The 22,820-nt window shown below is 42.6% G+C and overlaps 1 protein-coding gene across 3 annotated transcripts in view; it reads right to left on the bottom strand.

The window, feature by feature from the left end:
- PPARA (peroxisome proliferator activated receptor alpha) overlaps nucleotides 1-13,855 on the bottom strand; it is a 61,335-nt gene extending 47,480 nt beyond the window's left edge. The window contains exons 1-3 of one of the 3 annotated variants that reach the window (XM_019482260.2): nucleotides 13,710-13,855; nucleotides 10,175-10,305; nucleotides 3,022-3,261 (exon numbers count right to left, since the gene is read on the bottom strand). The gene's annotated coding sequence lies outside the window, so the exon portion shown is untranslated. Of the gene's footprint in view, nucleotides 1-3,021; nucleotides 3,262-10,174; nucleotides 10,306-13,261; nucleotides 13,583-13,709 lie in introns of those variants that run through there. The other 2 variants (XM_006269486.4, XM_014606371.3) reach the window with 2 other exon arrangements.
- Between the last annotated feature and the right edge of the window lie 8,965 nt (nucleotides 13,856-22,820).

Raw genomic sequence — 22,820 nt, 5'->3', positions numbered from 1 at the left:
GCAGCTGGTCCCAGAGCAGAAGGGGAAACTTGCATGCAGTTCCCATTGTGTGTGTGTGTGTACACATACACAATCTCCCCTGGTGCCAAAAGTTTATTTTTGAAAAATATTATTATCAGAGCTTGCTCCAGCCTCTCCAAGTGCCAACCTGGTATTGCTACCAGGCTGGTGCTCATTCCCTCATGGGGGAGCAACTGCTCATTTTAAGAGCCATACACACACAGAAAGGTTCCCATAAGTTTGTTTGCCCAATAAGGGTCAGGTGTTTTATGGGCATCTTCAGCATGGACTGTATTCACTGAACTTTATAGTTGGTTTCTGTTACTCAGCATATGCTCCTACTAGCAATAGTTTAATGATACCCAATGTATTTAATGTAGGGGTTACCGGTATGAGAATATAAAACAAGGGGCTTGTTTTCCCCCATAATGTTGATTGCGGGGAAAAAAACTGACTTGTATTCAAGTAAATATGGGAAATAAGAGTCTCTTCAGAATCAATAACATTCAAGTGAAAACAGCCATAGACTAGATTTTCCATAGATATAATTTCAGGCACAAGAAACAAATGCAGCCACTGTCCCCACCCCTCCAAATCACCCAAAACTTGTATTTCTTGGATTTTAATTTAGACTCTTACTGTCAAAAAAGTTAAGAAATTTAAAGTTGGCTTAGGTTTCCAACCCCCATTAGAACAACATCAAGAATTTGTTCATAACCACCGACAGAAAGTTGTTTTCCTAGAGCTAAATCAAAAGCAAACTACAAGCACTTCCTGGAACATTTGCTTACGGCCATAATACTATGAAAGCACAACACAAGTCTAGATAGGAAGATAGGAAAAGATAGGAAAGGAACGAAAAGAAAAACTCCTGAGAGAATGTCACAAGTGGATGCTGCAGAAAGCAATCCAACAACAATTATCATCCAATAACCCTTGCAGCAATGATGTCACCTTCAATCTCTAGCTGTTTTGTCATAGAGCTTCTTTCCAAGACCACATGGTAGTCTCCATGTCCCCAGGAAGTGAAAGTGAGTCTTCCTTGCACAGTTCTGTCCTGACGGAAGGAATACATGCCCAGCACTGGGCCCCAACCTCCTCCACCTGTGATGCTGCCTATGTCTATTATACTCATGACAACAGAGATTGTATAGTTTAAGGTTTCCCCTTACCTATTGCATTTGTTAGACTCTTGATGTTTATAAGAATTAATCTGTACTGTCAACAGTTCTGGCTATTTTTAATAGGAAATCAGGTAACTGAACCCCCCGCCCTCCCCAGCAAAGCTATTAAAAACTTAACTTATCCATTTCTGCTAAAGACCACAGCCTGTCAGTACTACAAAACTACCACAATTATTCACATGAAAAAAATAACTTTAAGCACTTAAACACTGAGACTCAAGTGATCCTGTCAACTGCCTGCTGATCATCGGTAAATGATCCATAGACCAGAGCTTGAGAACCTTCATTTTTTTTTTTTTTTATATATATAAACATGTACTATAGCCTTAAGGTAAATCTTTGTACATGATTTGTACATGGCAGAGATATCCTCAGAGCTTCGAGCCCATTTATAGCTGCTGTCCATCCATACAACTCCCAAAGACAATTGGAGTCTACTGTATGGAGAGATCAGATGTGAAGTAACTCATAAAAAAATAAAATCTGTGCTGGGAACCTGCGCTCACAAATCATGTGCCTCAAAAAGAGGCTTCAGCAACTAGGAAAGGAGTACATGAATATCCCAAGACACCTGTGACTTTTTAAATGGGAAGCTTTAAATGCAAAGAACTCCTTAGGAAGGTGACTAAAAGCAAAGCTAAAAGTTTATTTTCTATATATTAAGAAGAAAAACCAGTATCAATGAAATAAAATGAACACACTGTATTCAAGAAAGCTGAAGAAATGCATATAGACACTCTCTCTCTTGTGAAATCTTGGATAAAATACAAAGAGTAGATTAGTTAACCTCTAAACTCACCAACAGCTGAAAAGACAGGGATAAATCTTGACTTGGGATATGGAAAAATACCCTAGATTAGATTTATCAGATTTGATAAATTTCAGCCTGCCTTGGGTTAGCTACAACCACCCCCTACACCAACAGGAACCAGATCTGACTTGGTCAATAAAGGGCTATCAGGATTATGCAACCTTTTTGTCTCCCAGCTCCAGGGACCAGCCATACAGGTCTAAAATTGACTAGTCAAGCCTGCCTGCAAACATTCTTACTTTCTGCTGGTTGAGTGGATGCTGGATAATATTATGCTTGATATAACCATTCATCTCACAGTCTGACATAAGAAAACACCCCTCAGCTCTAACTTGTGTAAAAACTGGGGCCAGTTTTCTGAATTGGCATTATTTGGCTATGAAATCCAACATGCATAAAAGATTACCTTCAGCTGCAGGATATTTATACAGACTGTGGTGGTTTTAAGCATACACTCACACCACCCAATGTCGGTGGTTAAATGACCCCTGTAACTGGGAATGAAGGGATCTGACTTCCACCCTAATTGTAAGTTTTCTCTTCACTCACTAAAATCAGAATTTTGTGGTTGGAGTTTGTCAAAAACAGAGTGGAATGGGAGTAAGACTGCAGTATCAGTTTAGAAGATTACATAATTATTGCGGTTAGAATAGACCTAACTGGTAATTTACTTCATTACTCTCTTTACCTCATCTACTTTCTCCAAACAATGTCAATTTTTAATACTTTATATTCTCCAATGCTTTATCTAGTTCAGTGCTTAGATGATGCATGTCACTTGTGTGCATGCTTACATGCTGTGTAGATTTTGAAATGTATTGTCAAACTGAAATTACTTTATGGTCACTTTCCATGGTCTATCACTGTTCTGGCTTCTCTCCTCTGACCTGAAGAATGTCTTGTATTTGAAACCTCAATCCCAACTCTGCAGTTGGTCCAATAAAACATATCATGCAAGGAAATCCTTGCCTCTGTAGTCACCAAATATTTTGTGAAACAAGGAAACTAGCCCTAAAGGGCACTTACATACATGCAGGGAGGCTTCTCTGGTGCGCTGTAAATCCAGTGCGTTAGAGCAGACTTGATTAATCGAGTCAAGCAGCCTCCAGCATTATGTGTATCAGCATCCCTATGCTGAAAAATGGCGGCAGGGTGCTTTGAACTACAGCTTGAACAATGTGATGCTTGAAAACTCTTTTAGTATTAGGCAGCAACAGCTATAAAAATCCCTTTTCTTCTAACTCCAACAGCATGGTTGTAGTGCCTCTGATTAAAAAAAAAAACAAAAAAAAAAACAGTAGTAAGGGAAAATGCAGTCCTGGTATTCCCAACAGGATGACTAGACATTCAACCTGAATTTATGATCGAGGGACAATTTGGTGTGGTTTCTCCCAAAATATAACTCTGCAGTCTCATTGACTACTAGAAACTATGGATAAGGAATTATGAATAACTGAACAGCCTGAGCCTTCATCTCTAAGGTCAACTGAGAGCAAATCTCCTACAAGTTCCAGCCGTGTACCAAATTCATTCAGCAAAAATGTGGGAGGTCTTCTCCCAGGCATTCACTCCTCAACTTTAAAATTCCTTTCCCCTTGAGTCCCTTTAGAGCCTGACCATGGGAATCTTTGAAAACCATTGTAAAACCTTACTTGTACAGGCTTTTAGCAGGCAGTGTTCAGTTTGGGGATATTGTCTGGGGACATATTTTAATATTTTATCACTTTTTATAAATTATCCTTTGTTTACTATAGGATGTCCTGAGTCTTTTTTTCAATAAAGAGACTGTAAATATTGGTTTATAGTGTTTTGCCCCTAAATTTTCTACTGGACTTTTCTAACAATTATATTGCATTATATACAGCTGCACAGTTTATTCCCCTCTGAAAACTTATGTTTTACATTATATTTATATTTAATCACTGTCAGGACACTGAAATAGCAGCATCTTAAACATGCTTCTGTATGAGTCAGAGTCATGGAAGAAGAGAAGGCATCTCTATAAAGAATGTTAAACTGCTTTTGGCATAGATGCCTGACTAAATATTCAAAGTTTTCCAATAGATCATCCAACAGCACAATAACCAATAGCTACACAAACAGTACAGGCAAGAAGATGGACTTGGGCTACATTCTGGGAATACTAGAAAGTTCTTTAAAATTAGCTCCATTTTGGGGAAGGAAAAAAAAAGGAGGAAAAATCAACCCCAAGGAACTCTTTATAGCACACTGTGGTCTGAATCAATCTGACAAGTTAAAATCTGAGCAAATTAAAGGAACAGGCCCCAAAATAGGACTGGCTGGCAAAAGCTGACCTCTACTTCATGCACTTGATGTTAAGAAGTGGGTTGGAAAGGCACTGAAGTAATAGCTAGAACTATTTTTAAAAACTTAATAAAGCATATATTTGCATGCTTCATTCTTAACAAAGAATTTGTTTCAACTCAACTTGCCCCTCTCAAGTGTACTTCATACTTGAAGGAAGTATATTATTCTGTCAAAATATTTTTTGAAATATTCATTTTTAAAGAAATACAATTAACAAAAATAATGGTGGTTTAAATAGAGAGGCAAGGATTTTTGTAGGTGATATTTTTATTTGACCAACTGCATAGTTGGGATAGACTTACACAAGCATTCAAAAAAGTGCGCAAGTCCATCCCAACAAAGCAGATGGTCCAATAATAGATATCACCCACAATAATCCTTGAATCTTAAATTTCCTGGACCTTTGTGGCTACAAAATCACTCCACCTCTACCAAAATATATGGTTTAATTTCATAATATGAAAATACAACTTGCAGTCACAGAAGCATTACAAGTTATTCAAATTACTAGTCAATGATTCATTTATCAGGTGCCATGGAATACTTTCAGACTCTGATATGCACCCTATAACAGAACCAGCATTTAAGCAGAGTTGATGCAATCATGTTTTTTTTTTTTGACATCTAGTTAAATTGGGTTTGCTTTTTGGGTTTTTTTGTTGTTTTTTTTTTAACATATACCATGCAATGAACGCAGTGTTTCAATTCTGTCAGATGAACTGTGTACATTACATTAGGTATCCTAGCCCCATCATCATTAGCAGTATTTTTCTTGAGATTAGACTTGAGTAGTTCAAATAAGTGAGGTCAAAGTGGATCCTTCTGCATGTAATATTTACAGACTGTACATTACATGTTCTAAATTATACAAGGAGATGACTATAAAACTTTAGAATTAATCCTTTGCCAGTAAACTAATGTACAGCATGAAGCCCAGTTTTCACTATCCATTTTCACTGTCTTGAGTAAGGGAATATTCTGATGACAAAAACAGCACACCTGAGCACAATGCAAACCTGTCTCGTATCATGCTATACAATTAGTACTTCATTGCTACAGTTAAAATAGTTAAGCTGGGGAAGGTCCCCCTCATTTTTGCACATGGAGATCAGATCCTGAGCTGCGGCAATACCATAGAAAGCAAATGTTTTCCTCACCCAAGAGACTAAAGGAAATTATAGTAGTAAATAATAACTGCAGTTGTGTCCATATTAAACAAAGTTTTCACCTACTGATGGACTTGATAACTCATAACTAGCAGTTTTGAACGGAGCCATTAGCAGACACTTTTATGAGGCCTCTGGACAGTATCTTTCAGGTTATAGATTAACAAGAAATAAAGATATTAATTATTTTTGGTAAACCAAAATAAATTTCACTACGTAATGATATATATGGTAGATTAAAAATGGCTGCTAATTATTTTTTGGCTAACTTACTTTGTTTATTCACTTATGACATTGTAGAAGCATGAAGCAGCTGTTTAAACATACTACTTGCATTTAAATTGTTATATAAATTATTTTAATAAGAGAACCAAAATGAATATTAATCCATAAAACTACGCAAATATAGAACACTGGGATTATATCTACCTTAGCTATTACTTGCTGTAGTGCTTTAATAAGAACAGAAGCCCACAATTGTTATAAGTAAATCTAGTCTAGCAGTTCAGAAGGCATACTTCCAAGCAGGCTTTGAATTACACTTTGAATCTTGGGGCGGAAGGCAAAAAAAATTAAAAAAATTGGGCTGCACATCACGATGCCCTAATTAAAAATCGGAGGCCCACCCAGGTTATGATTTTCAAATCTTACAAGGTGGCTCTTGGATTTTGTGGGGGGACGGGGGGGAGGGAGGGCAGCCCGCCAAAATTTCCCTTGCAATTCAAACCCTGCTTCCAAGTTAGGTCCTGGCCTTTTTTCCTTTTTAAACTGGCTTTTACAAATTTGTGTTCTATTTATTGTGGTTTACAGAAAATGTAAACAGTGCACCAGATTTCTGAGACTATTTTACCACTTGACTTAGGTTACAGCTTCCTTAGGTTCTTGTTTTGTCCCTAATCTCATGCTCTGTTGGGAAAAGACTATTGGCTGTCCTTGAAAGAGTGGTTAAATATTCACTTTTGGCTTAGGACTTCTGACCCGAAGGTAAAACTTCTAGCTTTGTCATACATCCCAGAAATGGCAACATTCTTTCTGTATAAAGAAAAATATTTTCTTCTTATTCTTGTTTAATTATAGTGTGTATATTCTATTTTTCTTAATAAATTATCATGGAAAACTAAGAAAAAAATGCATATTTAAAGAAATACACATCTGAATCTGAACCATGTTCTCTCAGCCATGCCTTGCTTTCCTCACTCACAAAATTTTCTATCATTAGCCTTAGTTCAGTACTGTCAATCTTACCTACTCCCTATATACAACCCAGGATCTGCAGGTCCTACTTCAAGATCAGATCAACTAAATCCCAAGACTGAAGCCTGCCAGCTTCAGGTACTGTAAACATAATGTGGAATGAGGGGTGGGGCACCAGCCCCAGGCACCAACATAGTAGCTGCACCAGTAGCAGATGACATACTACTGCTGTTTCAGCAGCAACTAGGTGCATGGCTTTTGAGCTACTGCTGTAGAAACAATAATTGGGTCAGGCAGACCATGCTATAGTAGTAGCCGAGACTCCCGGAGCAGTCCCTGGAGCAGGTAAGGCTCCCTCCTCTTCCCCTGGCTCAGGGTAAACCCTGCTAGTTAACCTTCTTCCTGGTTCTGCTATCTCTATTTTCATCTTACCACCCCGACGCCTAACTGTCCATTACTACAATTTTTGTTTTTACATAAACTGCTGCTATAACACTTGTGTCCCTCCATGTCCCTCAACATCCACACACCCTGTCTCCACATGCCCAATCTCACCCTACTGCTCTCAACTTAGTCTCCCATTGCAGGCACTATTTTTTGTTCTTTTACCTCTGGTCAGTGACCCTATCCCCTTGACATCCAATGCCACAACTTCCTTTAAGTCATTTCACAGTAACACTTCAATATTTTGCCTCAGTGCTACTCCTCTTCAGCCTTCTGTCCCTACTTCAGGTCTCAAGTTGTGACTTTACCCCTTGCACCCTTAGCTTGAATCTTCCTTCTCAGCCATCTTTTTTCCCTACTCCCACAGGCATGCCCATCCTGTCGTAGATCATTTCCTTCATCCCTCGTTTGTTCTAATCTTCTCTCTCGGCCCCCCAGTATCTGAACAGCTGCATTCTTCACACCATCTGCAACCTCCTGCATGATTCATTAACAAACACAACAGACCATGATTATTCACAATTTGAAAAGCTACAGTGGAACTTACATCGGTTTTTGGAAAGGATTCAACAAGAGCAAATTCTCCTTCTTAACAGAAGACAGCACTGTGCAGTTCTTGCGGTTTTATACTACTGGTAAACTGCATCTTTTTGCATAATGAAACAAGAACAACACACTTGATAGCTTAAATTCCGTTTAGTAGAGAGATGGATTACACACAATTAAAGACAATCCTTCAGAAAAGGCACTAGCCCTTCTGCCTGTTTATTCTGGCATTTCTTTTCAAAATGAGAAGGAACAATCCTGGTCCCGCAGCCATCATTCTCTTACACCATTGAAGAATTTCTACAAGGTGAGGAAGAGCACATAAAAGGCTACTTGGTTCTGCTTTTACTGTACCACTAGTTTAACTAATTTATCTTAACATTTTTCTATAGGTAAACAGACCCTGGTTACTAGGTTCTACTATGTTTAAATAAAAATAATATAACTTTGAAATTATTGAGCTTTAAAGTTAAAGGTTTAATGAGACCCCCAGCTGACTCCTTCTTGAGAGGCTACTAGAAATTATCTTGTTAGTAGTAATGCAAAAATTCACCTTCTTGAGAAAGCTACCAAGAATCACAGCTTGAGCTGGGCTCACAGATGTTCAAAGCAACTGAAAGGGAGATTATTTAGGCTTGGTATGGACAAGCCTTCTTCTGTAGTGTTACAAAGGATCTGAGCATTTTGTAGAACTACAGCTATATACAATGCTATGGAGATATACAGACATTCCAGTCCCCTGGCTGGGGAGCTTTTGGACAGAGGACAATAAGATGTACTTCCTTGGGTTTTTCTACCCCTAAAAAGGGCCTGATCACTGACAGCCTGCCTTGTCCTCTGCCAAAATGCTGCTGTCCAATATTCAAACATTACATATATATATATAAACATGTTGAATGAACTTTAGTTAAAGTGTCCCCACCACCATTTTTCAGTGCAGGGATACTGATACACGTAATGCTAGAGTCTGCTGGAGTGCAGTAAATTACCACACTCAAGCAGACTCCATTAATCAAGCCTGCTCTGACACGCTGCAATTACTTGTTTTCTTCAGCAGACGGATAGCTTCATAATTTTCACATTAATAAGAGATTCTAAGAACAACTTTAGATAGTTAATTTAACATTTTGTTTAAACAGTTTAATTTAACATGAAAAATGAAATTTCATTAGATGTATATATTCATAGACCACAAATATTATAATGATATTTGCACTGATGTGATACTTAGATTTAGACATTGTTTTAGGCACCATATTTGCATACACAATGAAAAGATGGCCCCTAATCATACAGTATTAATCATTTTTAAAAGTATAAATTCCTGTTTCCAAACCAAATAGTTTACAACTGATACTCTTATTCCTCAAGCAGTCTTACTTGCATTAATGGGATCACTCAGGAGAATTTTGGCTTACCAAGGTGAGTAAAGTGATTTGCAAACTGACCTAGGCAAAAATTCCTGGGCTATACAGTTGGTACTGTCCTCATTTCTGGGAAGTGGCATCTGACCGCATAAGCATTTTGAAAGGCATCCTATATTGTTAGCATTTTCACAGGCATGAAGCAATTTTAATTCAGAACCAACAACTTAAGTATAAGCATGGCTATTTATATAGTCCACTTTTCATCTTTTGACCTCCAAGTTGCGGAACGTCGAGAAGTTTTTTCTCTATGTCATTTATTTAAAAAACACAAAAGTCACATAACAAAAATAAACCATACCTATGTCTGTTATCAAACACAAGCCTTAAAATTCCTTCTTAACATTCTGTTCTATTATTAGGCTGCCCAGTTTTACAATTTGTATTAAAACTACGTACAAGAGAACCCCTAAGCTAAACAGACGAGTGGTATTTCCAAAGGGATGGTAGCTTAAAAAAAAAAAAGAGGTATATAGCAAATATAACTCCTTTAAAACAAATACTGTTACGCAAACAGAAATGATTAACATTTGTATGAGGAAACTGAACCAGGTATGACAACACTTCAGGGCCTCGCACTACAAACTACTCTGCACCCATCTTTTTCTAAATGTAGCCAAAAGTAAATCACATTTTTTTCAAAATATGATGATGATCTAAGGCCTGATTCTGCAAGGTAAAATAGGTTCAGCATTCTGCAAGATCACACCAGAGTCGTTAAAAAAAGTAATTTTAGAGGCTTAGTTCTATAAAGTGCCAAGTGCTGTCCTCATCAAGAATTAAGAAACAATCAGAATTCTGCAGAATAAAGCCTTTATGTAACTTCTACCCAGGAAGATAAAGGACTGCATAGCAACAGGCATAGCAAGACTGGAAAAAATATTTACATTTATTCTCCTCCTTTGAGTTAGCCGCTGTTATAAACAACAATTTGAAGGGTGAAAAGTACTACTGGTTCATAGTTCTTCCCTTTTTCATTGATTTCATAAACTGCTCCACAGATAAATTATCACTCAATTGTTTTCTTTTTTAGCCATTCAGAGAACAATCCCAAGATAATTCCTGTATTTTACTCACCACTTAGAGCAACTTGTTGGAAGCCCGAAACAGAAATCGGTTTCCATAATCTGTTTCCCTTCCATCTCACACGTGCACAGGGGTTTGTTATCATAGAGGGCCTCATAGATGAGGAGTTGCCGGCATTTTTTCTTTAAAAAAAAAGTTAAAATAAATAAAAATCAGAATGGTAGAGCTGTGGGGCCTGCATTGTTTAAAAATCTCAGATTTCAAAGAATCATTTAAGCACAGAGAAGCAGCTGTAGTTGTTCTTCTACAATAACTTGTGTTTTTTCAAAGAATCCCTTTAAAAGTGTCTACATCTTTTCATCAAACATCAATTGCAAACTATCTGTGCAGACAAAGATTTAAGGTAAATCTTTTGAATGATTTTTAACATTACTGCAGAGCTCAGATACATTTCACCTGTTCACTTGCTGAAACATACCTATTTTTGCCTAATATTTCTCAATAGCTGCCATATTCAGACCCCAATGATTTACACAGTGATGTGTTCTCTTGCACTTGTGTTAAGACTGCTGTAATATTTAATTTTTTTTTTTAAAGCCACAGCTTCTGGAGACCAGTAATTATATATAAATCTCAATTTTCATAAGAGGAAGACATTGAATCGTCAGGGTTACAGGGAAAAAGAGCGAAGAGCTATATTAAAGTACAGGTACTCCTCACTTAACGACCTACCTGTTTAACGACCGCTCGGACTTACGACCAGCTCTCCGAGCAGTCGGTATTGTGGAAACGGCGCGCCACAGGTTCAGCACGGCGGGGCAGACCATAAGCACTCAAAGTAAAAAATAAAGAGACTCTCCACCCCCTTTTCTGTTTTTCTTTGGCAAACCTCATATATTGGGCCAAACTTATTTTTGGATACTTGGGGTCAACATATAGCATATACCTGTGCTTATCTTTACAAGGGACTATTCAGGCATGCAATATTTTGACACCTGTCACTGTCAAGTCTCAGTATCATCCTGGCTGTCCTCTTGTATTGTAAAGCAATAAAAACCTCCTTGGTGAAAGCCAGGATATTCTATTAGTCAGGTATTATAAACCAAAATGCTTTTAGTAGCACAAAACAATTTCCTTCAACACTGACGGTCGCATGTAAATCATTCTAGGAGCTTGTCTACATTTTTGATAGTATAAATGCACACACAAACCCAACCCATGTGAAGACACCAATGTAATATGACTATGGACTACTAGTGACACCTCAAAAGGTAGGGATTTTATGTTACATGCACCTTATAATGCCAGGATTTTTTTTAAAACATACCTTCACAAAAGAGTAAATAATGGTTTAATTAAATCTACTCTTTTATACACCCAACCTAAAGGGGAAAATTCAGCCTTTAGAGGTGACTTACAAAACTGTTTTAAGATGAAACTTTAACATGTTCAAGCTCCCAAGCTCCATAGAAAGCTTCTGGAAATATTCTGCACGTAAGCTACATTTTTAATACAAAATATTTGAAACCCAATTCTTCTTACACAGCAGGATTCTCCATTTCCCCTTGCAACAGATATTTCTTTTTCAAAGAAAACAGACCCTTGAACTCAAGTCTCAGCATGTAAGGAAAAGAGAGAAACCAACTGAAAAGTGTATCTGCTACTTCGAAGACATTGGTTTCTTGTAGGATTGCCTGGCACCTCACAGCAACATTGAGTGTCTGTAACCCAGCTTTTTCTGGAGGGTTAATATGGTTTCCTCCTAGGCTGCCTACTACTCCACTGGAAAGTAACATTTTGCATTTATGACACCTATCTGCTCTATGATTCTTGGCACTGCTCAACTCACCCAGAAAAATATTAAAAAAACATAGACTATGAAAACAGAAGTGAATCACAACTACTCCATGCCCCACACATAATCGTTTGAAGGGCACTGTATCTTTCTGAGTGGTGAGTAGAGAAGAAGAGGACTTTTTTTTTTTTTTTGGATGTCAAATGTTCCCTGCCCTACATGGGGAGAGAGAGAGCAAGCATGCTGCCTATGCAGTGCTCTCAAACTCTGCTAACAAGAGAGCAAGGTCAGCTTCAGACTCTCATCCTCATAAAAACAGTGTACTGTGAGTGCTACTTAAGGTGTACAAAGTAACTATATAGCTGTAAAAGTCACTATCAGCTAATGACTATTTGGTAGATCATACAAAATAAGCAACTGATGAACTTGCTGTACAGTTCCTAGTGGGCAGTGATCGTATCACAGAAGCCACGATTGACACTGTTGTTGGCTGTTTCATAATGGGTGTCTGGTGCCTCTGGTACACCAGTCAGCGACCGCCAAAAGGCAAATGTGTGTTCTGTTTGCTACCAATCTAAACTAGGCCACTTACAGAAAACCATGCAGCTTAGATTGATTCTGCCTCAGGCATTTTGAATGTCTGTACCTAGCCTAGAGGGACAAGATTTTGTTACTAACAAGAATGATAAAAAGTCAGTACAGACACACGTTCTATAAGATGACACCTAGAACAGACAACTTTACACACTTTCACATAGACAGGGCTTCGAGAACATGGGGTGTCTTGGGAATGCCGCCATCCCTACTCCGGGTTAAATCTAACAAATCCCGTCTTTACGTCCTTCCAACTAAGAGCTTTCCAGCAAGCACCTCATGCTTGGGTAACTGGACCAATTGGGGTGAGCAGATAGTCACTTTGGAGTTGTTTTATCTCAGAGGCCTGAATGTTCCCTTGCACCAAACAAGTTGCTTTGGGTAGATGTGGCATCTTTTATTAGACTTGACTAGTTGGAAAAATTGTTCTTTGCAAGCTTTCAGGTACAAACCAACTATTTTTCCAACTATTTAGCTGGTTTCATAAAAAGACTTCACATTTCCCCAAAGCACCTTGTCTGCCCATGTCCTTAGACCAACCCAGCTACAACCAACACCCTCTACACCAAAGTGACTCCAACTTTAAAGGCTCCAGGCAACCCTGGACAGGCTCGCGGTGCCCGTGAACATGCCAGCTCTTAGTGCTCACTCTTTTTTTGACAAGAGAAAAACTTCAGAGTGCTTTTCCTGCTGACAAGAGCCCAGAAAGACCGCAGACATGAATTTCCATTAGAAACCTCAGGGTTTACCTTGTGGACCACAGTGGCCGACCTCAGCAGTAGCGTGAGCCTGTCGTAGCACCCACTTGAACAGCTCTCAAGGCGCCCCAAGGGTGCCAGGGCTTTCTCCCTGGTTGATGCTTACCACCTTAGGCTTATATGGCCTGCCCTGCGGGGGCAGCCGCCAACTCGTTCTTCTTGTCTGGCCACCAGCCGCCAGCCCTGTGGGGAACCTGGGGCTCCCCCGGCAGCCTCGGGTGCATCTCGTGTGGGGCAGGACGCCACTTCCCTGCCACTGCTGGGTCAGCTAAGTCGCAAGGCAGCCACCGTTGCAGGCTCTGGGACACTGATGCGCACACACACACTCACACACACACAGAGTGACAAGGACAAGGGGTGACAAGGCATCCACACCTCCGCCCCCACACGGATTAACCCCTTTGCGCCCACGACGGATCACCCCCGCCCCGCCACGCACCTGTGTCCCGAGAGGCGGCGAAGCCCGGGACCGCGACCCCCGCGAGGGGCGGAGAGCGGCGGCGGCGGGGGAGGAGGAGCGGGGGGGCTGGGTCCGGCCCTAGCGAGCCAGTCAGCAGAGCCAACACGCGTCTGGCTGGCGGCCGGGTGACAGGTCCAGGAAGTGAGGTCACGGCACACACCTCCCGCCGCCGCCGCCTCCTATTGGCTGCGCGGCGGAGGGATGGGAGGGGGGAGAGGCCCGCGGCTGGGGGCGGGTCAGCCCAAGGGGGGAGGCTCGCTGCGCGGCTGGGGTTTCCTCAGCGCCCAGCCCCGCGCATACGCGCGCCTTCGCCTCGCGCGGGGCCCCACCCACGCATCCCCGCGTCACATGGCCACGCACACAGACAGCCCCTTGAGCCGGGCGTGTGAGGGGAAACACGGACACGGGAGCAGACAGGCGCACGCAGACATGCACGCACACACACGCACAGACATACACACACACGCGCCGTCAGACACATGCGCACGCAGAGACGCCCGGACAGTCACGCATTCACAGACACGCACAGACGGGCGCTTACCGACACACACGCACGTGCCCCCGGCCCCCTCAGGAGAAAAAAAGACGCACAGGGACACACGCACGCAGACGTACACACAGAAACACCCGCACATACGCCCCCCCCACACACACACACACAGACGCGCGCGCGCGCCCCCGCCCACACAGACACGCCCCCCCCCCACACACAGACGCGCGCGCGCACGCAGGCTGGAACTCAGTCTGATGAGCTCCTTGCAAAAAGGGGAAATCTGTGTTTTCTCTGATAAAAATGGGAAATCCATGGTTTTCTCTTTTTTTTCCGTGGGAAACGGAAAACCAGGATCCCTGGTGATCACAGATGGCCTCCAGGCGATCTTGCCAGCCTTCAGTCTTCTGTAACAGCGATTCCATCAGGCCAGGGTGAATGGTCTGTAGATGGTCTCTCGAGTGCGCTGGGCCCTGATCTCCTTGCCTGTGTTTTCAATTAAAAGTAACCCGTTAGAAATACTGAGGTTTGGTTGTGGTCCATTGGTCCCAAAAGTTGTAATTCAGTGGTGCTCAGTTTTTCTCCCTGGCGGGCCAGATGGGCAACGCCTAAGTTCCTCTGCAGATCAGATCCAGCCTGTGGTCCTGATCTGTTGCCCAGGGCAGGTGCAGTGGCCATGTGAAGGGGGCTTGGAACAGCTTGGCCCCTTCCCTCCACAAGGCTCCATCAGAGCAGCTGCAGTGGTCATGTGGAGGGGCCCTGAAGCAGCCTGGCCCTGATCCAGCCTCCTGGAGGGAAAGAGACATAGCCCACCCCAACCTGATCACAGGAAAAAGGAGTCTGGCCTGGCCCCATCTGGCTGAGGGGGTAAGAGGTGTGGGAATTTGGCAGCATGGGAGGGTGGTTGTATTAAGGGCCACCAGTCCCCTGCTGCCAAATTTTCTAACCTGTGGGGAACCCTATGGGCCAGATGCCACCATGGTCCTACGGGCCACATTTGGCCCACAGGCCAGAGGTTGATCATCCCTGTTCTAATCAGAAGCCAGCTTAGAAAGTGGAGTTGGGTGGCTGATGTGGTTATGACAGCCTGTGCCACTGTGGCAATGTGTTGCAATGTCCTGTGCTAGTTGGAGTTTCCTAAAGTAGGCTGGCTTTGTGCCAGCTGCATCGCACAAAGCGAAAAAGATGTTTCTAACCAGGCCACATCACCAGTCACGGAGATGAGGAGGAGTCTCTAAACTGGTAGAAAGTATTTCACTCTAGGAAGTTAATGCACATACTGTCTGTTCTAAAAAGCTTATGGAAATATTAGAGATTTTATTTATTTATATGGGACAATTAGAGAAATAATTAAAATAGCAAAAAGAGAGAAAGAAACAGAACAGGAAAGTATATTCCAAAGGAACTTTAGGCTGATAAATTGCATCATATGCATGATTAAATTTCATGACCATGCTCATAATTACAGTTTACAATGATGCACAAAGAGCATCAAAATCATATTTTAAAATGCTTTTATTCAGATTATCACATTTTTCCTTTTTTTCTCCTATGCAAAAATATTGCACTTTATTGACTATTGCTTTTGTTTGCTGACTTCAGCGGACTTACAGGGGTGGCAAAGAGAAAAAATGGCCTGCTGTTTAAAATATTCCATGTATGTAGAATACTTGAATACTTGACCCCATTTTGCCTATATATATGTTAGCTTAATATTACCACTGTAAGTAGTATTTGATGGGATAATGGTGGCAGGTTTTGAGGCTTCACATTCAACAGCTAAATAAACAACAATACTGAGAGATGAAGAAAATCAGCAAAAAATACATAGGGCTGTGAATGGATAAAAAGTACAAACAACAATTAAAATAATGGAAGAAAGTGCTTGTTTGTATTAACAATTCAATAGTACAGTACTGACAGTAAAATGTAGCTACTGGGGAAAAACACTAGCATTTACAGTAATGCTGGTACTCTTCTATCCTAAATCATACTCTTCTATCCCAAAACATTTGACAGATTTTGGGCCACATTCTGGCCTCCAGTATAAACTTAGAGCAGCATTAGGGCAGTGTCAAAGTTATATAACATCAAAGGAAAAGCCAGTACGCAGTTGCCAGTAGCATCAGAAAGTCTACAAGAGAACTATCCATCTGATATCCCCTCAGGTCCTGTGTGGAGCACAGCTCAGCTGAACAGGAGGCAGATGTGCTTTTTATTCACTCCTGTTTACTTCTGAAGATGTTCCCACAAGATAGTTTATTCAACCCAAACTGATTAAACCTCTTCATAGATGAAACATTGCAATATACTTTGTTTCGGGAATTACCAGTAGTTATATATCTGAAATAAGTAGGAAGAGACTGTTTCTCCTCTTTTGACCTCCCAAGTCTGTTATGCTGAATGCAGATGCTCTAGTTTGGCATTCCCAGGCTAAACTTCTAGGGGAAAATTGTATGTCATTCTCTGAAAAGGGTTATATGCCTAGTCTGCATGAATACTCTCACCATTCGACTCTCCCCTCAATAGAATTTCAGTAGTGCTGCAGTGAGATTATTAGAAAAAAAATCAGTGGAAATTGTATCTTATAGGGCAGTGGTGCTCAACCTCCTGGCCCCAAAGGCCAGAGTGGGAATTTGATGGCAAGGGAGTGGTGGCAGTGCTACATTTTGCAGGTCTGGAAGCCATGGCAGTTAATACACTTGCAGTTCCTCCACCCCAACATTTCCAGATGGGGCATCCCGCAGGCCAGAGGTTGAACACCATTTCTTAGGCTACTGGCTGTGTAAGTTTCTTAGAAAAATCCATAACATTGTTTAGGCTTTTTCTCAGTGACAATTAGTTTCTAAGGTAGCTGACCATTCTATAGATGCAGTTTCCTTTGGAAAGCTGTGTTATCAAGGTATGGAAAAAGAGATCTCTGGGCCCTACTTTGGGAAGTGTTTCCTTCTTTTAAGTAAATTACTCATATGATGCCTGTAAACTATTATGATGAGTACCCCAGAACATGAATATAAAGAGAAACTTTATTTAAAATATTTATTTACACAAGACCAGATTATCTCTTTATGTATTTACAGAGATTTTGAAGTGCACATTATTGATTTGCTTGCATAGTCTATATTTGATGCCTTGACATCTACCAGCTAAATATTGCTCAGAGTTATAAGAAGTCTGAGCACATCAGATGTAATGAATTCTTCAAATATTTAATGATTTAAAAGAAACTTTAATTGAGCTAATCTGCATTTAATATTGCATTCTATTAATACAGAGTAACTCAGTATTAATGCAAATTGGCATACTGAAATTAATTATGAAACGTAATTACACTTGTGCAGTAACCAGGTTTCTAGTATTAATAACCCAGCTGATCTTGACACAGCCTTAACCACAGGATCACAAAGAGCAGCTCTGTAATACAATATTTCTGGTTGCAATCTTAAAATCAGCAGCATAGCAGATACTAACTTTTTTAATAGCATTATGGAAATATGCAGAATAAGGGCTCAATACTGAACTCTGCATCATGAATAGCACATACCCCCTGGTGGTGCCAGGAGAGCAGCAGTGGTGAGCGGGGAGCTCCCGCAGACACTGACGGCACTGTAGGTGATGCGGGGTGGTGAGCGCTGGCAGTGTTGGCAGTGACCAAATGTGATCATAGACCTCCCACAGACGCTGCTGGCAGTGCCAGCAGTGGGGTGGCAAGCAGCAACCGCCCATAGGCACCGCCGACAGTGTCAGCAGTACCTTTTTGCAGGGGCTGCACCACCATGCACAGGAGGTGCACGTGCACCCACATGCACCCCCTACATGTCGCCCTTGCTCTGCATAAGTTCATAACTAGGGAAAATGCAAGCTTCCTGGTCCAAATTTACAATGTGAATGAGTGCCTCCTTCAGTCTTAAAATAATGCAGGATTTGGGCTTGTAGATGCACAAAAGGTATACTGGGTGCTATGGTTACTTTTGGCAAATGTGTTAGAGATCTTATCATACAATTTTTAATATGTAGTATACCTCATTTTTGTTGTCTAGACTAGAAGACTCTTCTCACCTTTTATTTAAACTTGAACAAAGACTTTCATAATAGTTTATTTCACACACACCATTACATTTTGGCAGGAACCACAGAGTTCAAGGAGCATATGATAGAATCAGAGAAAATTAGGGCTGGAAGGGACCTCAGGAGGTCATCTAGTCTAATCCCCTGCTCAGAGCAGGACCATCCCCAACTAGGTTATCCCAGCCAGGGCTTTGTCTAGGCTGGGTCCTAAAAACTTCTGAAGATGGAGATTCCATAATCTCTCTTGGTAGCCTGTTCCTGTGCTTTACTACCCTCCTAGTGAAAAAATTCTTCCTCATTCCTACCCTAAACTTCCCTTGCTGCAACTTGAGACCATTGCTCTTTGTTCCGTCATCTGCCACCACTGAGAACAGTCTAGCTCCATCCTCTCTGGAACCGCCCTTCAGGCAGTTGAAGGCTGCTATTAAATACTCTCAGTGTTCTCCATACTAGATAAGTGCAGTTCCCTCAGTCTCTCTTCATAAGCAGGGATCTGGGTTTTTGATTTGCTGTGGAAAAACATGGACTTTCTTTAACGGAGAAAAACAGGGATTTTCTGCTTTTAAGGAGAAAATCGTAAGGAACTGCAGGTTTCCTTTTCAGGCTTTCAGATTTCCAGCCTGCAAGGGGCTGCTTGGGGCTGGGGGCAGCAGGAGGAGGGCGATCACAGGCAGGAGGTGCCATGTGCTTGTGCGTGTGCACACATGCACATGGCAGCCAGGCAGCATGGAAAGCAATCCCTGCAGCTCCCCCCAGGTAAATCTGGACAGGAAGGGCAGATTAAGGCCCCCATGGTAAGGGAAGGAGTAGGGCAGGGCTGGGGCTGGGGGTGCTGCCCAGCCAGGCTGCGCATGGGTCCTGGGGCTGGGGTAGGAATGTGGGGCCCAGCGGGCAGGGCAGGATGGTGGGGGCAGGATGGAACCACAGGCAGCTCATGTGAAGGGGGCAGCAGTGGGCTAGCTCATAGTTTCATAGTTGGTAGGGTCCGAAGGGACCTGATCAGATCATCAAGTCTGACCCCCTGTCATGGGCAGGAAAGGATGCAGGGGTCAAACAACCCTGGCTAGGTGAATGTCTAGCATCCTTTTAAAGACCCCCAGGGTAGGAGTGAGCACCACTTCCCTTGGAAGTTGGTTCCAGCTCCTGGCTGCCCTGACTGTGAAGTAGCACCTCCTGATGTGTAGCCTGAATCTACTCTGAGTCAACTTATGGCCATTATTTCTTGTTACTCCCGATAGTGCTCAGGGGAACAGGGACTCTCCCATTGCCTGCTGGTCCCCGCTGACTAGTTTGTAAACAGACACCAGATCCTCTCTCAATCTTCTCTTGTGGAGGCTGAACAGGTTAAGGTCCTGTAGCCTCTCCTTGTAGGGCCTACCCTGCTGCCCCCAGATCATGCAAGTGGCCCTCCTCTGGACCCTCTTGATGCTGTCCTCATCCCTCCTGCAGTGCGGTGCCCAGAACTGGATGCAGTACTCCAACTGCAGCCTGACCAGTGTCGCATAGAGGGGGAAGATCACCTCCTTGGACCTGCTCATGATGCATCTATGGATGCACGACAAGGTGCGGTTAGCCTTCCTGACTGGGTCCCCACATTGGCAGCCCATGTTCATCTTGGAATCAACAGTGACTCCGAGATCCTTTTCTGCCTCTGTGCTTGTAAACAGTGTGAGTCCTGGCCTAGTTATAATAGTGATCATGCTGCATGCACTCCCAGGGAGGGAGGCATGAGGGGGCACATGCCTCCCAGATTTGTGCATGGGGCATGTGCAGATATGTGCTGTATGCTGTGGGCCCTGGAGATCCCCGGGGGGGGAAGAGCAGCAGGGCAGGGAACCCCAAGCCTGCAGCCTACATTCTCCATCCCTTCCAATGGGCTCCACTCTGGCCATGCCACCCACAGGAGGGGAAGTCAGGCTTCATGCTTTATTCTGGCCACAGCAGCTCTGCCTCCCATGGCTTGGACACCACTGGTGGGGCAGAGGGCTGCATGCCCTGGCCCTGGTCGCATAGTCCTGGAACCTGGGGGCTCCCTCTGGCAGGGCTGGGGGCGGGGTGCAGGATGCAAGTGATGGGCATTAGCAATGCTGGGGGGGTGTGGGCTGTAGGTGGGGAATTCGGGGCACTGGCAGGGCTGGGAGGGCTGTGTGTAGGGAGTGAGGGGCACCAGCAGGCCCAGGGGGCTGTGGCTTGGGAGGGAGGTGCAACAGCGGTGGCAGGGCACTGGCATATCAGGGGTGCTCAGCACCACAAAGCAGCAGGAGGCAAAGCCACAGCTGGACCTGTGTCCTGGTAAGCTAAGGGAGCAGGGGGAGTTCTGACTTTCTATGAGAAAAAAACCAAAATCAAATGCCCAAATATATAGGTATTTAGAATTAATTTTATTATAATGACTGAGGCACTGGTAGGCTTCCAAATTGTTTTAAAATTGTAAATATATCAATAAAACATTGTGAAGCTGATATTTAATTTTTTATACATATAGTGGTGTTTCATTTTAATCATGGAAAAGCATAGATTTGGGGGTTTTCAATCAAGTAATTTGTGATTTTTAATCAGAGATTTTGCTATTTTTAAATGGCAAAATTTTAAATCAGGATCCCTGCTCATAAGTCATGTGCCCCAGCCCTGTAACCATTTTTGTTGCCCTCTGCTGGACTCTCTCCAATCTGTCTACATCCTTTCTGTAGTGGGGGTCCAAAATTGGACGCAGTATTCCAGATGTGGCCTCACCAGTGCTGACCTTAGAGTCCATTCATCCAACCCATACTTCCTTAACTTGCTTGCAAGAATCTTGTGGGTGACCATATCAAAAGCCTTGCTAAAATAAAGGTATATCATGTCCACTGCTTTCCTCACATCCATGGAGCCAGTCATCTCATCATAGAAGGCAATCAGGTAGGTCAGGCATGGCTTGCCCTTGGTGAATCCATGCTGACTGTTCCTAATCACCTTCCTCTCCTCTAAATGCTTAGAAATGGATTCCTTGAGGAACTGCTCCATGATTTTTCCAGGGACTGAGGTGAGGCTGACTATTCTGTAGTTTCCCAGATTCTCCTCCTTCCCTTTCTTAAAGGTGGGCGTTATATTTGCCCTTTTCCAATGGCTGGGACCTCTCCTGATTGACATGAGTTTTCAAAGATAATGGCCAGAGGCTCTGCAGTTGCATCAGCCAACTCCCTCAGCATCTCGGGTGCATCACGTTTGGCCCCATGGACTTATACATTTCCAACTTTTCTGAATAGTCCCTAACCTGTTCTTTCACCACTTTTGGCTGATCGCCTCCTCTCCAAACTGTGCTACCAGGTGCAGTAGTCTGGGAGCTGACCTTGCTTGTAAAAACTGAGGTAAAAAGGTATTGAGTACTTCAGATTTTTCTGCATCCTCTGTCACTAGGTTAAATCTTCCGTTCAGTAAGGGATCCACACTTTCCCTGATCTTCTTCCTCTTGCTGACATACTTGTAGGAACTTTTTTTTTAACCTTTCATGTCCCTTGCTAGATGCAACTCCAGTTGTGCTTCAGCCTTCCTGATTTCATCCCTGCATGCCCAAGCAATACTCTTATACTCCTCTGTAGTTGTTTGTCCAAGTTTTTACTTCTTGTAAGCTTTCTTTTTGTGTTTTGGCTCATGGAAGAGTTCCCTGCTAAGCCAAGCTGGTCTTCTCCCATACTTGCTCATCTTCCTGCACCCTCACTAAGGTGTCTTTAAAATATGACCAGCTCTCCTGGACTCCTTTCCCTCTCAGACTGGTTTCCCAGGGGATCCTGCCCATCAGTTTCCTGAGTCAAAGTCTACTTTTCTGAAGTCCAGGATCATTACTCTGCTGCGCTCCTTCCTTCCTTTCCTTAGGATCCTGAACTCAATTGTCTCATGGTCACTGCTGCCCAAGTTGCCATCCACTACTACATTCTCCACTAATCCTTCCCTATTTGTGAGCAGCGGGTCAAGAAGAGCATGGTCCCTAGTTGGCCTCTCCAATACTTGCACCAGGAAGTTGTCCCCAAACTCTCCAAAACTTCCTGGATGTCAGGGTGATTGAAGTTCTCCATGTGAACCAGGGCCTGTGATCTGGAAACTTCCATGAGCTGTCTGAAGAAAGCATCATCCACCTCATGCTCCTGGTCTGGTGGTCTATAGCAGACACCCACCTTGACATTACCCTTGTTGCTCTCCCCTCTGCCCCTAACCCAGAGACTTGCAACAGGCCTATCTCCAGTTTCATACTGGAGCTCTGAGCAATCATATTCAACAGTTTTGAAGCAGCAGTACTTCTCATTTTGTATTCTCACTTTGTATTTTTGACAGTTACAGTGCCACAGTGGCTTCTGAGAACTGTATGTAAATAAAAGAGGTCAGGGCTAAAACTCTTTTTTTCCTTCTTTTTTTTTTTTTTTAAGTCAATATCCTTTTCATACTGGTGGAGTAAATGTACATTGGACATGCATATCTATACTAACACTTCTTCAAGAAGGCAGTACTATTCCAGCAGGCAATACTATTCCAGTACTATTCCTGTATTATAATACAGA

Source organism: Alligator mississippiensis, chromosome 4, assembly GCF_030867095.1.
Source record: "Alligator mississippiensis isolate rAllMis1 chromosome 4, rAllMis1, whole genome shotgun sequence".
In the NCBI taxonomy this organism is placed as follows: domain Eukaryota; kingdom Metazoa; phylum Chordata; order Crocodylia; family Alligatoridae; genus Alligator; species Alligator mississippiensis.
The sequence above is the reverse complement of the archived record's forward strand: the minus strand, read 5'-3'. Positions and strand labels throughout refer to the sequence as shown.